Raw genomic sequence first — 15,248 nt, 5'->3', positions numbered from 1 at the left:
AGTTTCTTCATATAATTTACAACAAATTTACATTTTTGAAAAAAACTAAACCCACAATTAAATGGTTATGAGTATATATCTATACTATAATAGAAATGCATATGCAAATGCATATGCATATATACCTTACTGAAAGGTTGCAGGAGAATGAAAATACCATTTGGCAAATGATGACTGTTACAAGAACAAACTCAGTGATTCTATCTAGTCCACAAATGAAATGGCCAGGATTGGGTAAGTTTTGTTTCTGCTCAGTCAAAACATTTTATTTGAATTTGTCCTTCATGTTCCATCCCAAGACAGAAAGTTTCAACATGGAGATCACTCAAACAGAAAAAGAAATGGTCCTGAAAAAAAGGACCATATTTTGACAAAACAATTTTCATATTTTGCATGATTTTGATATATGATTTTGATAATTTCTACAAAATTAACACAATTCTGTGAAATATTTTCATTCCAGAGATGCATTCTTCAAATGTGAAAAGATCTAATAAATTCTTAACTTATGTCTTTTCAGATAGAATTACCGCTTTCCTCAAATATTTTACACTTAATAACTACAGAGTAATAATTATCCTGAGAAAAAATGACCTCCCAAATAACAATTTGCATCCAAACACACTGAACATGACTATTGGGTGAGTGAGCCACTGTGGAATGAAAGCATGTATCAGAGAAATGGGATGAAGAGATTTTACAGATTCACCTGCATGACACTGTGTAGAATTATGTGATTTAGTTCTCAGTGAGAAGCAGGAGAATGAAAAAATGTTTATTTGAAAAATTCCCAACTGGTTCTACAATGAAGTCAAACAGTTCAGTTAACATAATGCTATTATAGTACCCCCTTTAAACAAAGATTAATAGCAACATGTTGAATTTTTTCCTTCAAGATAAAGATTTCCATTTAATAAGCTCACTGTGAATTATATCCTCAATGCAACCATTTTCCCCATCTCCTGTAAAAATATCCATGCTATTGGCTTTTAGTTGTAATCCAGGGCAACGTCTCTCATGCATACTGCGTGCATTTTTCACAAACATGTCAACATAACACTCCTCGAGAAGGACATTGTTTACTTTGGATAAACCTGCTTCATGGAGGATAAAACCATTCTTTGTGAACACTTATGAAGGACAAGAGTGTGTATGCTATTTATGAAATGTTTCATTATGCAGTATGTGGTTTCCATTATATAAATAATTCTTTCCCCCTCATCTACTTCTCTGTGGGAATATTGAATAAATAATTAAAGGGGAAAAAAGAGTAGGAAGAAATAAGTATAAACAACTTGAAAGATGATTCATAAGTTGAGTTATGTTAATTGTATTTCCTACTGAGACATCAAAGTACATTTGGTAACATGAAATATATGCACCTTTCCAAGATTTTATATTTTGGCTCTCTTAAGGGTGCTGATAATTATCCACAATAACTTCATGGAAAATATCTCCAAAAGTTTTGCTTAGTGTTTATTTTCCTAGAGCAAGACATCACTTATAATCTCATTTTTTAAAGGGTTAGTTCTTTGCTTTTTGTTATAGTGAGACACACTGCCTAGTCCGCAGTTAGAGTATAGAAGTGCTTATGACAATCACATAACTTTTCTTCTTATTGCCTTTAAGAAACTCATTAACCACAAGAGAGAAAGGAAACCATCCTAAACCACTCAAAACCCCCACAATTCTGGCAGAGCACCAATAAAAATGACTACATTGTGGTTACCCTCTTTGAGACTCAATATGCACCAAAATAATTGGGGTTTATTTATATTCCAGTAATATCTGGAGATTCTGATTGGATATTCAGGGTAATATTTTTTAAAGTCAGTAAGTAATGCAGCAGCTACAGCCATAAAATAGCAAAGGCAACAATTTCAGAGTTTAGTTCCATAAGTCTAAATTTCAGGTACTTTGGGTCTATCTCAGTTTTGTTGCCCTGGTTGACTTTGGTTGTCTGTGTTTCTGCTGTGGGTTTGCAGAACTCTCCCAGGATTTCCAACACAGAGGTGATCATGCTCGCAGGGATACACCAGGAGTCAGGATACAGAATTTCTGCAACCTATATGTCCTGGTGAGCCTGCTCTAGAAGATGGCTCTTATGAAATAAGAGCACCCCTAACAAATTTGGATAGACTAAAATCAAAACTCTCAAAGCAACATCTTCCTGCAGCTTCCTACAGTAATGAAAAGATGGAAAAGTCAGGAAATTGACTATTACACATAAACCAGCCATTATCTTATTGACTTTCTTTGAAAAATAATATGTATGATAGAAACTGCTGAAAAATTATCAAATGTGGAATAATACACTTTCTAATTTTTTACCACTCTTCTCTAGAATAGGGACCGAACTTGGATGGCATTTGCTGCATTTGGCTGGAGAAGAATGACAGAAATATTCTGAGATTTTAACCATAGGTCTTTTTTTTTTTTTTTTTTCTCTCGTTCTACCTGAAGATGTGTCAAAAGAACTTCAAAGTAAGGAAGGGGAGAGAAAGCCAGTAAATACCCACCTGAGAGGTAACACATTCATTAATGTTCATGGTCTAACACTATGTGGTTCAGAGAAATGAATATGTCTGCTGTGTGGCATAGAGTTCTCCAAAACCCAGTTAATGAATATTTAATGAGGGCAAAATAGTTTCAATGGGAGTACTTTAAAGACCGAGCAACTCACTAAGCCAGGGTGAAGTAATATGCTAGGGAAGAGGGAAAGGTTTCACATCAAGGTCATCACTCAGTCTGTGTTTTTCTCTAGAATATTAAGTTTCAAAAAATGCATAAACGTGGCTCTTCAGGAAAATTTCTCTAACCTCGAGGACTACTGACTGTTCTAAGATCTCATTCATACTTTCTGGCTTCCTTCTAAATTTACAAGTGACATTGCTGAGAAATGCATTATAAGCCGTGGTTTCTCTAAGAAAAGCTCTTAGTTGGCTAAACCATGGAATTCCTACTTAGAACTTCTGTTGGCAAGAGTCTTGCTTTAAAGATGGAGGAATTTGTTTTAGTAGAATTTGGCCAAGGTAGTTATTTTCTCAGTGAATAAGATAAAACTGGTATCATCAACACCAATTTTAGATACACACATAAACTATAGTCTATCTTCTACTAGCTGAAAATGATGGGTTTTGAAATAATTGGGCAGGCTGTATTTTTTTTTTTTTCACCATGTTTCAGGATATATTTGATTGTTTCCCCCACTGATGATGTTTAAACTGCAATTTCTTTATTTGAATAAGGCAGTTTTAAATCAGGCCACAAGTAATAGATTGTTTTGTTTAAACTGCTTTTACTTGCTTGGTCTTATCTTATGTGTTCCATGTCATCAGCAGGATGCACAAGAGATGCCTTATACTACATGCATTCAGAATGGCTGCTGTGGAGGGATTACCAGCCCAGCTCTGGCATAAAGCCCCCTTTAGAATTTGTTGACTACAGCACTGTATCCCAAACCCACTGGCAATGACTAAGAAACACAAAATTGTTAAATCTTGCTATAGGGCCTTGTAGTTATTTCAATGAAAACTTTAGATAGTTTTCACCAAATTTGCTCTTTCTTCCCCACTCCCCTCACCCCAAATTTTCATCTAATTATTTGGGTTTTTTTATTGCACAGAATTCTATTGTTAAAGCAAGATATTAAAACTTTGTGATTTTTTTTAAACTGTGTTTCTTGCTTTGGCCTTATTTCCTTTTGTACTTGGCTTGGTTAAAATCCATTTTTTCTAGTTGTAAGGTTCTTGCTGGATGGTGATTCCTGTGCCTGCCACGAGAAGTCTCTTCCTGGGTGACAAACCTGAAAACTAAGAGCCAAACATATTTTTCCTGACTGCTTTTTCAGGCTCAAGTTCTCCTTTAAATGGGAAACTTTCTTAAGTTTGTGTAGACTATTAGTGATGTGAATACTATATCTTGGAACAACTGCTCTTAGCATCCAACAGCAAGCAGATGGTCAGATTTTATAAAATAAAGTTGTAAAACTTCTTTTCTATAAATTTATCTTACACCTTATATATAGTAAATGAAGTGGTACTTACTATCAGTAATACAAAAGTAAAGGAACAAATTATCCCATGTCAAGCATACCCATGTTTTCTTTCTTTGTTTTTTCCCTATGGTAGGCTTAGGCAAAGTCTAATGGCTGCCAAAATAATCAGAAAAAATTAATGTGCCAAGTACAGTGGATCAGCAAAAGTTTTAGATGGAGAGAAGCCAAAATATTTTTCAAGGAAAACACTCGGGCTGAAGGTTTGGGGTGAGGTCATAAAGAACCATCCTCTGGCAGGCTGGTAGACAATGTTATTTAAATTCCTCCTGCTTTTAATGTCAATACTTGGCAAAATTCCATTAGCCAGATAAAGGCACCACAATTTTGAAACACTGTAAAGCATATATGTTACCTGATAGCATGCCTTATTTGACTCCCCTTTCCACACCCACTCCGAAAAGAATCACACAGAATTTTATAGAGGGAGAAGTTGGACTATTTTGGCAGTCCTTCAAAACATAAATTAGGTTTGAACAAAAAAGACATGTAAGGAAACAATTTGGTTTATACATTCTTATTCCAGAATTACTGTATTTTGTTCTATATTATTTAGTTCCTCTTGCCTCTGGGGAAGTATTTTCCATCCATGAAAAACTAATTTCTGGTGTTGTTCATGCACATAATCCTGTTGTTTTCCCATAACATTTAAAGGTTTCTGGTCACTTTACAGCTTATTGTGCATTTTACCTTGAGTTCTGCAGGTCCTTGAAGAACTAGTATAGAACTTCTTTAGTGAGTTGCATTCTTGACAGTGAGGGCACCCTGCATAAAGGGCAGGCTATGCAGTAATGCATCCTAAATAAGGAATAAGAATGGCTTGAAGGAGAGGGCCCAAAATTAATGATGCACTTTTTTTTTCTGGGTTGTGATCAAGTCAATTGCATCAGTTCTATCTACCCAAAAGCAGAACATACCTGAGTTTTTCTTTGTTTGTTTTGAAACAACTGATATTGTTCACCAAGTTAAAAACATTACTTGAGTGAATATTTATAAGAATTCTGCAAAAACTTTTCATTGCCATAGCACAATTGCTAAATTGTACAAAAGCCTGGAATATTGCTTACAAATTTGACCAGTCTCTAATTTTACCAATAGGAGAATGAAAACAAAAGTACTGTCATCCAACAGTGCAATATACTGATGAATAGTAAATATCTGGGGCACTGCTGGACTCATCCTAAAGAAGAATGTACCACATATGTGGTCAGGAGATAAATTGCATTTATCATCCACCTTTGGTTGCCTCATTCATCCATCTCTGCCTAGACTATCTTAAGCATTCCAAACACAGAGTTACATCAAAGTCTCTGTCCCAAACAAAAAGGAGAGAAGGAGTAGTAAGAAAACCAATAATTTTCACCTTCACCTCAGCTGGTACAACATTAATCTTGCGCTACAAAATATTGACAAATGTTGCTAGTCAGTTTTGAAATGTGTGGCAGGAAATAATTATCTTAATATCTAGATTGACAATTCATAGAGCACTTGACCTAAAAAGATATTGAGCAGTTCCTTGAATTTTTGTTTTTTAAATTCATTTTTCTGTTTGCCAGGTGAAGAAATCAGACGGAATAAACTCGATCTGACAGGGGTTTGATAGGTTACCTAATCCATCCCCCTTTGTAGTTTTCAAAAAGTTTTCCCTTTTATAGTTTTCTATGATTATTATTAATTCTTCTAATAATATTGTCACTCTTCATAGACTAAATATTTCTAAAAATGTTACATGGACTAGGATAAAAAGCTGCAGACCAACACTGGGTTTGGAAAAAACCAGATTGTTGGTTCTTAACTTTCTCTCTATATTTGCTCTTTAACACTAAGTTCAGTTTATCATCAGGTATTTATTTTGTTGGAAAAAATCTCCCATCCTTTGCCTTGCCTTACCTCATCTCACCTTCCCTTGAATTTCCTTGTTCCCTTTCTTCATATCTCAATAATGACACAAAAGGATGGCCCAGGATTCATAAATCTTTCCCACCTTCTATCATCAGATCAAAGTCTCAGTGATCCAGAACCTCTGGAGATGAAGAAGGTCTTAATCTGAGGTCCTACATTAAAAATAAAAGATCTTCATCATTATGTGGTTGATTGGCTTATTTTAAGAGATGTATTAAATTAACAGAATCATCCTGTCTAAGTTTTGAAGAGAGCCAAAACAAAGAACATAACTAGAATGGAACGAATGAGGAAATAAAGCAGGTGATTTCACCATCACATCCTGCCATATCTGCAAAACCAGGAGGGATACATAAAACAGCTGCTTATGGAGCAAACCAAGGAGCAGAAATAGTTTAATAGGATAGGTAAGAAGAGTAAATGGAGATTTAAATTATTTTGTTAAACTTGCAACGTCTGACATTAAAGAAAAATGAAGACTTTGTATGAAATTGTTTTGAAGATGACAGAAGAAATATCACGTAGTCATATCACAAAGTGTAATCTTTATAGAAGACATGTCCCCTGTGAATTCACTGCCTTTCCCACCTTTCCCTTTACTCTTTAGCTTGCTTAGAGTGTGACAAGGTGACTTGACATGTCTTTTGACATGTTTTCTTCTCGTCCTTCCAAGACAGAAGTGTCTTGGGATGAGGAGTGCAAGTGCCTTGTGCCCTCTCTGTGGTCCCAAGAAGTTGGATACACACATGAAGCCCACCATGGACCCCCCAGAACTGAGGTCTGTGCTCTGATACTTCAAGATTAAAAACTAAGAGAAGAGTTCTGGACCTCGCAAAAGGAAGGGAAAACAGTTTATTTCCAAAACTAGGATAAAATACTACATTAGCTGAATTATTAAATTTAGAGAACCATTAAATCATTAACCACTACAGTAAAAATCCCAGGCAATGACAGATTTCAGCATTCTTTGGTAAAACAAACCTAGACTCAAATTCAGAATTGTTTGTTAAAGGGATTTTGCACAGGAAAGCCAGGTACGGACTCAATAATGAACAGAGATGCTGTTATCAAATTAGCATAAAAATCACAAAACCTCAAGTAGTGCTTTTGTGCAGTTCAAACAAAGAAATAAATATCTTAACAAAAAAAACCCCCCAAAACCCCAAAAAACCAAACCAAAACAAAAACAAAAAAACAAACCACCCAAAACAAGAACAAAAACAAAACAAAAAAAAACCCCAAACCCCAAACAAACAAAAATATCAGTAGTTCATAAGCACCCTTTTAAACTGTTTAGAATAATGCAGTGAGAATGCTTTTATGGATAATTTGAAAATTTAAATTAGTCATTTGAGTAATTAATTTGCCCAGTTTTCAAAGTCAAATCACCTATCCAAGACCATGGGAATTTTGCCATGTAAGGCCTCTGTAAAGCTTGAGAACACAGATCCCATAATGTTGCTATTAGCATAAAATATCCTTTGGATTTTTTACAAGCCAGACTCAGAATTTATAAAAAAATGGACTCCATGTGCTGTTATTTGTGGTACTGAAGACACAGCAGTGGGCTAAAGGAGATGTTTCTAATAAAGCTCTGTCTCCGGCCTGCAATGAGGCTTTAACATCTCCTGCTACGAGGCTGGAGGATGTTCAGGCTGTATCCCACTGGGAACTTCCACGTGGACCTAGAATCCCTCTGGGGAGACATAGAATTTTGCCTGAAGCTAATTAGAATTCATGTTTTCTTAGTGAATTAAGGACATGATAGCTACTCACACTCTAATTGCTGTTAAGCCTAATGGACAGGCCAGGATAGGTAGATATCCAAAGTATCTACCCAGCAAATATTTTGAGGTTTTTCTCCACTTCCATTTATCACTGAGCACTCAGCAGGTGCTCCCACTTTGGAAAGGAAGTGCTAATGCCTTAAATTGCCCTCTTATTCTGACTAGAATGGGTCTAATTGATGTCTCACCTCTGGGAAAACAAAGCAAATTCAGGTTAATGCTCCTGAATATTGGGAGGCATGGCTAAGTGCATTAACCCAGCCAAGACCAAAACACCTACAATAATATAAGGAGAAATTACAGGATTCCTTAGAAATACAGTCATACTTCAAAAGTATTCTCCAAATGGTGTCAGAAGGGAATTAAGAACAATGTTTGGAATTATTCACTCATGAGATATTTACTCATAAGATTAAAACAAATCCGTTTTTTAGAATATGCCTGAGTAAAAAACCTAATGTTAAGGCCAGAGGACTGAGGCAAAGAAAAGTAATTCTTGTTGTTCCTCTCCCTGCTTCCTCTGAAGACACATTTTCAACACTGAGTTGAGGGTGGTGGATTCTCAACACAGACTGAGAAATCCTCATTATCTAACTGTAGCTGGCCACATTGCAGGCCCCAGGGTAGATCTGGACTAGTCATTCTTGTCTCTTACCACCTCAAGAAGGAAAAACAATTTCACAGCAGGATTTATCAGCTTGTTTCAAATACCGCCCCTGCGATGAAATGTTTCACAGTTTGGATGTGATTGTTTCTCTTTACTGATTATAAAAGTCTGGACAACTCTTTCAGCTATGGTCTTGCACTCGCTATTTCTCATCTATTATCATGTTTCTTTAGGAAATCTGGTATGTAATTGATGGTATGAGGGTATAGAGAGAACTGATATTCAAAACACAGCTGTAGAGATAAATATCAGCTGTGGAAACACGGTTCACTGTAGTTACTATGGGCATTTATATTTATACCAGCTAGAAGTGTCGGGATGATGTACAGCACAATTCAGAGGCTCAAAAATTTGTTGGTCCCCATGAGAAAAATATATCTTAATACTTCTGTAAGGTAGAAGTCTATTATTCAGAAATATCTCTTGCATTTAGTAGCTTATTCCCTTAAAATGATTTTCAAGGATTACTAATTCATTACACTCTAGAACTTAGAAACAGTTGAAAAATAAAAGGCGTGGAATCATATTTATTAGCTATGCTGAATTACCTCTTTATAAAATAAATTTACAGTTTTTGTAGAGACAGATGTTCAACATAGCATTACTAAATGGTTCAGTTCTTAGAAAGATTTACTGATTTATGTGGTTCAGGGTTAAACAAATCAGCAAGCAGTAATCAAGCATCCATAAAAATAAAAGGTAATGGACTAAGGCTGACCTTTGTGCCATGTATTACAAGAACAACTCTGCCACATTTATCACCAGTAAACCCACACAAAAGTTGTTTAGAAATATGCTTTTTTTATTATGTGAAAAAGGAAAGTACAGGTAACATCAAAAGAAGATAAACTCTGAAACATCAGAGAAATTCCTTCTCCTTCTTTTTCTCTCAGTAAAGTCAGGTGTGGTCCCTAATGATCAGACTATTGGCTGTGTCAGTTCTAGACCAGATTATGACACATTGGAATGTACTGCTCATGAACTGAATCTCAGTTACTTTCAGTGTTTGGGAAGTGGACAATGAAATGAAAATAAGTACTTCAGCTTAGGGAAGCAACGAGATTCTGTGATCTCACTCCCTTCCACAATCCCTCCTTGAAATATGGTGATATTGTGAAAGACAACCCCATTGCTCCACATTCACAAAGACATCACATTCCAATGCTTTGGCTGAAGAGGGATTATCACATCCTGCCAGGTGAGGTATGGAGTGGTTTTGGCCTTTTTTTTTTTTTTTTAATTTTTTGGGGAAATGAGAAGTTTATTTGTTCTGTTTTTCTCATTTTACAGATGCTGTTGTTTAAACTTATTTGGATGAAAAAGAGTTCACAAATACATCATAATGTTACCCTTATTATTTGGACCTGTTATAACATAGCTTTATGAAAAAAAAAGCTGCTATTTAAAGATAATTAAGAAAAAAAATCCTGCCATGACCTCTTCATTTATGCTTTGATTATACTCAATAAACACTTATAGTTTGTCTTAAATCCAACCCTTTTGTCATCTTTGTCATCTTTGTCATCTTTGTCATCTAAAAAACTCAAAGATATGCAATAGAATCTGGAAGGAATAAAACACTGATTAAGGACAATCCATGAATAATCAACTTTTTTTCTTACAGCACAGCTGGATACCAATATAGAAAACTGGTTCATATTCACTTTTTCAAGTAAAATGTACATCAGTGTTTGGCCTTGTTTGTGCCACACCTCATGCACAAGTGTTCACACAAATGCAAAACACCATTACATTTACATACACACTGCAATTGTGATGACAAATAAATAATGACTGATGACTTTCATTCTTGATATGGCAACTTATGTGATTTCATATGAGTTGGTATTTGACATTAAAATGATGTTGAGCACTTTGGTATTAAGGCAAATAAAATCAAAAGGCAGTCATGGGTAAAAAAAATAAGGTACAAAGAAATGGCCTTCTGTGTGGTAAATTAGTAAAAAAATGTAAGAGCAAAATGTTACTTTAGATAAAATGGAAAGAGATTTTTCCAGAGGTTTTTCTGGATAAAATTCAGAAAAATCAAATGCAAGCAAAACTGCCACAACCCCCCCATCTCTCTTCAAAAATTCCTAGTTCTCAAATGAAAACTTATATTTTAACTTAGAAACAATTTGCTGTAGGTCTTAAAGCTTTTGAAATTCCAGAAAAGAAACACTTGAGACAAAGTGACATTCTTACAGTTTAAAGTATTTCCCTGTTTTAGTCACCCTGGTTAGTCAGTTCCTCAGTGCATCCATGAACATTCTGAGCTCCCCAGAAACTCGCCTTTCACAGACATTTCTTTTTTATTGAAAACCCAAAGTCGGCTGTTGAATCTGAGTCATATCTGAAGATCTCATTATTATCAATTTGATGCTGTAACCCTGCAAAATGATTTTTATCTTCATTTATTCAGTGAGAAGGGAGAGTCTGAGCAAAAACTCCATGTATTTTAGCTGAAAAAAAAAAGTTACATAGACAAGATAGAACGTCGTTTTGAGTTATTTTGCATTTCATCTCTCTTGTTAGGAATGATACAGCTATCTTATTGATAACATAATTGGTTGTTTCTTCCAAATATAACCTTGTATATCTTACAAATCTGACAATTTATCTATTACATCAAATGATGTAGAGTACCTTGAAAAGATGTCATTACACAAATTGACCTAGTAATAGATCATATAGTTCATTGACTACTTCAGTGCATAAAGACAATCCCGAAAGGGGGATTAGGCAGGCAGCTCTAACAGTGAGTAGATGTGTAGAGCACTGGTGTCTATGGGACCTGCTGGGTGCTGAGCTGAGAGTGTTGAGGTCTCCGTTTCTGGCTGATGGGGTGGGAAAATTTAATCTGTGGAAAGGCCTCTGAGGCTTTTTCCTACAAAAACTGATACTGATTATCTCACCCCTTTGTTGATGACTTCCAATGACTGTCCTCTGCATCCACCCAATTACTCTGCATAGCACTACACTGCATTTTCTAGCTGTCTCAAGTGGGGAGAAATCTTTCATTGAATAGATCTGTCCTAGTGCAAAGTGGTTTTACTCTGAAAGTGAAATCTTGGTTGTTCTGAAATCAGTGTGAAGTCTCACATGGCCTTCACAGAGGCTGAATTTCCTCCTGCAGACCACACTGAGACTAGCTGTTCGTCCCTTTGTCAGGGACAATATAATCTGTAACAGGGAAGTTAGAGTCTTCTTTTTCTCTCTTATCAAATAATGCAAGCATAGCATATATTGTGCATGCATTATACATTTCTTTTCTTACTGTCAGTTTGCATGCACATTTACAACAGAGTCCTAAGTCATCATAGCATTTTAAGCACATGTTTAAACTTAAGCCAGCGTGAAGCCTATTCTCAAGCACTTTGCTGAGCGAACATCTCTAAACACATAATCATTGATATTTTTACTTTCCAGCTTGGCACATGCTGTGTTGGAGAGGGCCAAATTTCAAATATACTATTATATTCCCATCCTCTTAGAGCAAAATTATTTTCCTGGGCTCTTAATATGCAGATGAACTAAGACTGTATTTCCAGACAAAAGTGATTCAAATTTTAAGGTAATTTGTTTTCACAGAATTTGGCTTGATATCAAAGTCTGGACCATTGGATAGGACAGTAATATTTAGAGGAATTTGTAAACGAATTTTGCTTCTGCCATTCATCTAAAGTCACTAACACACAAGACGGGCAGTGGATGTATTTGGGAAGGAAGTAAGAAAGTTAATATTACAACAGCATGATTGTTATCTGTCTGATTTCTTGTACAGACATTCCTATTTATGTTCCTAGGTGTAGTTTAACTGAATCCATCCCAAAAGGGGGAATAAGAGAATCTGTTTACAGATGTCATCTGTTGTTGCACTGCTCTTACAGAATGGTCATTCTAGTCTATTTTGTTTTGCATAGAAGACAGTCGACATACTGGAATAAAACTGGTTTTGTTTCACATTTCCTTTGCTGATTTCCTTTTCTGTGCAGAGGGATGTTATCTATGTGAATCTACAACACTGAAATCTTCAATGCTTCAGAAAAGTTCGAGACTAGGAAATCTGTGTCTTTTATCCTCTGAATATGATTAATGATGCTTTGTGTTTTGCAAGACATTATTAAAAACAGAAGCCTATGACTTCATTGTCTCTGACAACGACTTTGAACATGGGGTCAGCTATTCCACTTTTACATTTCTTTGCAAGATTAAAAGAAAGTAAAAACTATTGCATTGGGAAAGGGGGAACTTTACACAGATGTAACAAAGCAGAATACACACACGTTTTCAATATGCTTCTTCCAATGAAAATTCACCTCATTCATATGATACTGCTGGTAAGCAAACACTAGTGACAGGCAAATCTTGCCATCAGGAAAACATACTGGGTTCAGGATTATCTCAAGTACCACATGTTGGAATTGTTGAAAATGTTAAGGAAAGAGTTCAGAGTTTGACTGAGAAAATTACAAGTAACAGATGCAATTTTTTGGTTGCATTCCTGGACATTCATTGATGAACAAGAAAGTTATCATGCAAAACTGAAACAAACTGTGCAACAGCAAGAAATAATTTGAAAATATTAGTGAACAATTATACATCAGCACATTTTTATTTTCACATAAAATACATTACTTTCACAAGCTGAATGTGCTATACCTTTATCAACTTTATATGCAGTATTGCTTAAAGTGCTGGAAATGCTAAATCTTCCTTTAATATCTAAACAGGAAATTATTCACTCTTTTTAAGCTATTCTGTTCATCTGTGATGCATTATTTTATTGAATTTCTGCAATGTAAGGGTTATTCTTTTTTTGTCTGATATCTTCACCTTTCATGAATGTCAACAACATTCCCACTGTACTAAAAGCCTAAAGGGGGAACTGAAAACCTCACAGAAATTAATGGCAAAATTCAAAATCATTTCAGCAACGTTGAGGTTTTGCTAAGTCAAGCTGGGAATATGGTTGCAATAAAACCACTATTGCTTTGACCATTTACAGAGGAATGAATGTTACCTAACACTGGCAGTTTTCTGCCTCCAGAACAGTCATTTAGAGAAGTCACTAGAAAATCATAGTACTTTTTCAGCTGGTTGTGTTTTTCACTGTCTTTAACTTCATTGTAAATTTTGTCTGTCGAATGAACCTTGTTGCAACTGGCTAGAATAAATATGAGGCTCAATTACTCAGTTATACATTTATCTTGTGTATTATCAAGGCCCATTTTTTAAGGCCTGCTCTGGCATTTTAAGGTTTCATTTGCCTTAAATGATATTGTAAACAGGCAGCATTGTAAAATAATTTTTATTCAAGATATGGTGAATGAAAGGGTGGAAAAATCAATAAATATTGCATTGAAGAGTATTTTATTTGGATGTTCTCTGCCGTAATCAGAAGACTTTTCTGAACTGATTTAGCAGAAATCTAAAATGTCTCCTGTAATATGATCTACTTTTTCACTTTTTACCCATTTAACAATTTTAAAATCATATCCCCGAGCACTGGTTGCCCAAGAACCAGATAGAAACCATTATTATACAGTTTATACTAACACTGAAACACAAGAATTTTTTCAGAGATAAATCTTGAAAATGAATCAAAACTATGCAGAATAACGGGATCTTTTTCTTTCTATGCATTAGAATAAGAAAGAATTGATTACTATTTGGAAGGGTGCTTTTACCAGCTGGACTTTTGGAAAATGGGAATATGGGTGTCACATTTGCAGAAATTTTGTCCTGCCTGGTACAAGGAGAAAAGACATTAAAAAAAATTCAAAAAATTAAATTTCACTGCATTTCATTTCACACTAGAATGTACATCATGAATGTTAATATTACTGCTGAGGGGTCCTCACCAGCCTATAAACCTCCCTACAAATTTGGCTCAGAATTGCTCTATTGCACTGCAATAAAACTAGATAGAATGTAGATTTAGTAAAATCTGTTACATTTTCCTAACAATACAGAAAAATCTGAAAAAACCCTCACAAGGATATTTTGACCTGACATATATGTATTATGTATATAAATATATATAAATATATATAAATATATATATAAATATATAAATATACACATATATATAAATAGGAGAGCTATAAATGTTTTCACAAGGAACAAGCAAAAGGAGGTGTTCTAATTACCAAATAAAAGTAAAAACCAATAGCAGCTTTTAGAATGTTGCTCTACTGACACTTCTGTTTGTGTAAATAACAAGTTTTCTACTATAAGGAATGATTTTATTATCCAGTCAGAAATATGCAACAGACAATATCACATTGGGATGCCCTGATAGATGTCTTTTATACACACAACTTTTGTATAATATGTAGAGTATATGAAACACATATACATGAACATAAAAGATAATTTTCTTGAAAGTGTAACATAACTGTGTCACAGTTATCCACTGATGGATTCTGCATTTTCTTATCAATAGTATAAATCTGAAGAGGTCCATTACTTCATACAGTAATAGAGTTGATCTAGTTTTAGTTTAACCAAGAGCAGGCTCCTGTCCATTCTTCCTGGTTTCTCCTCATAATCAGTTTCAGAGTATTACTGTTCTAATGTTACATACACCTCACTGGTTACCAGGCCACAACCTGACCTTAAATTTGTATGAAAAATTAAGTGGAAGGCAGACGATTGAGCTGTGGTTTCTTTCAGTTTCATATCATTGCCCTTGCATCTGGCAGGGAGGAAAAAAAGAAGGGGAAAAAAAAAAAAGCAGCTGCCTGATACCATAATGTCACTTTTAAGTTTTACACTGAAAAAGCACTAAGCTGGGCTTACTCAGAGTCATTTTTCAGCCAATTCTTCTTCCTGG

Source organism: Prinia subflava, chromosome 4 (genome assembly GCF_021018805.1).
Source record: "Prinia subflava isolate CZ2003 ecotype Zambia chromosome 4, Cam_Psub_1.2, whole genome shotgun sequence".
In the NCBI taxonomy this organism is placed as follows: domain Eukaryota; kingdom Metazoa; phylum Chordata; class Aves; order Passeriformes; family Cisticolidae; genus Prinia; species Prinia subflava.
Note: the sequence above shows the minus strand (reverse complement) of the source record.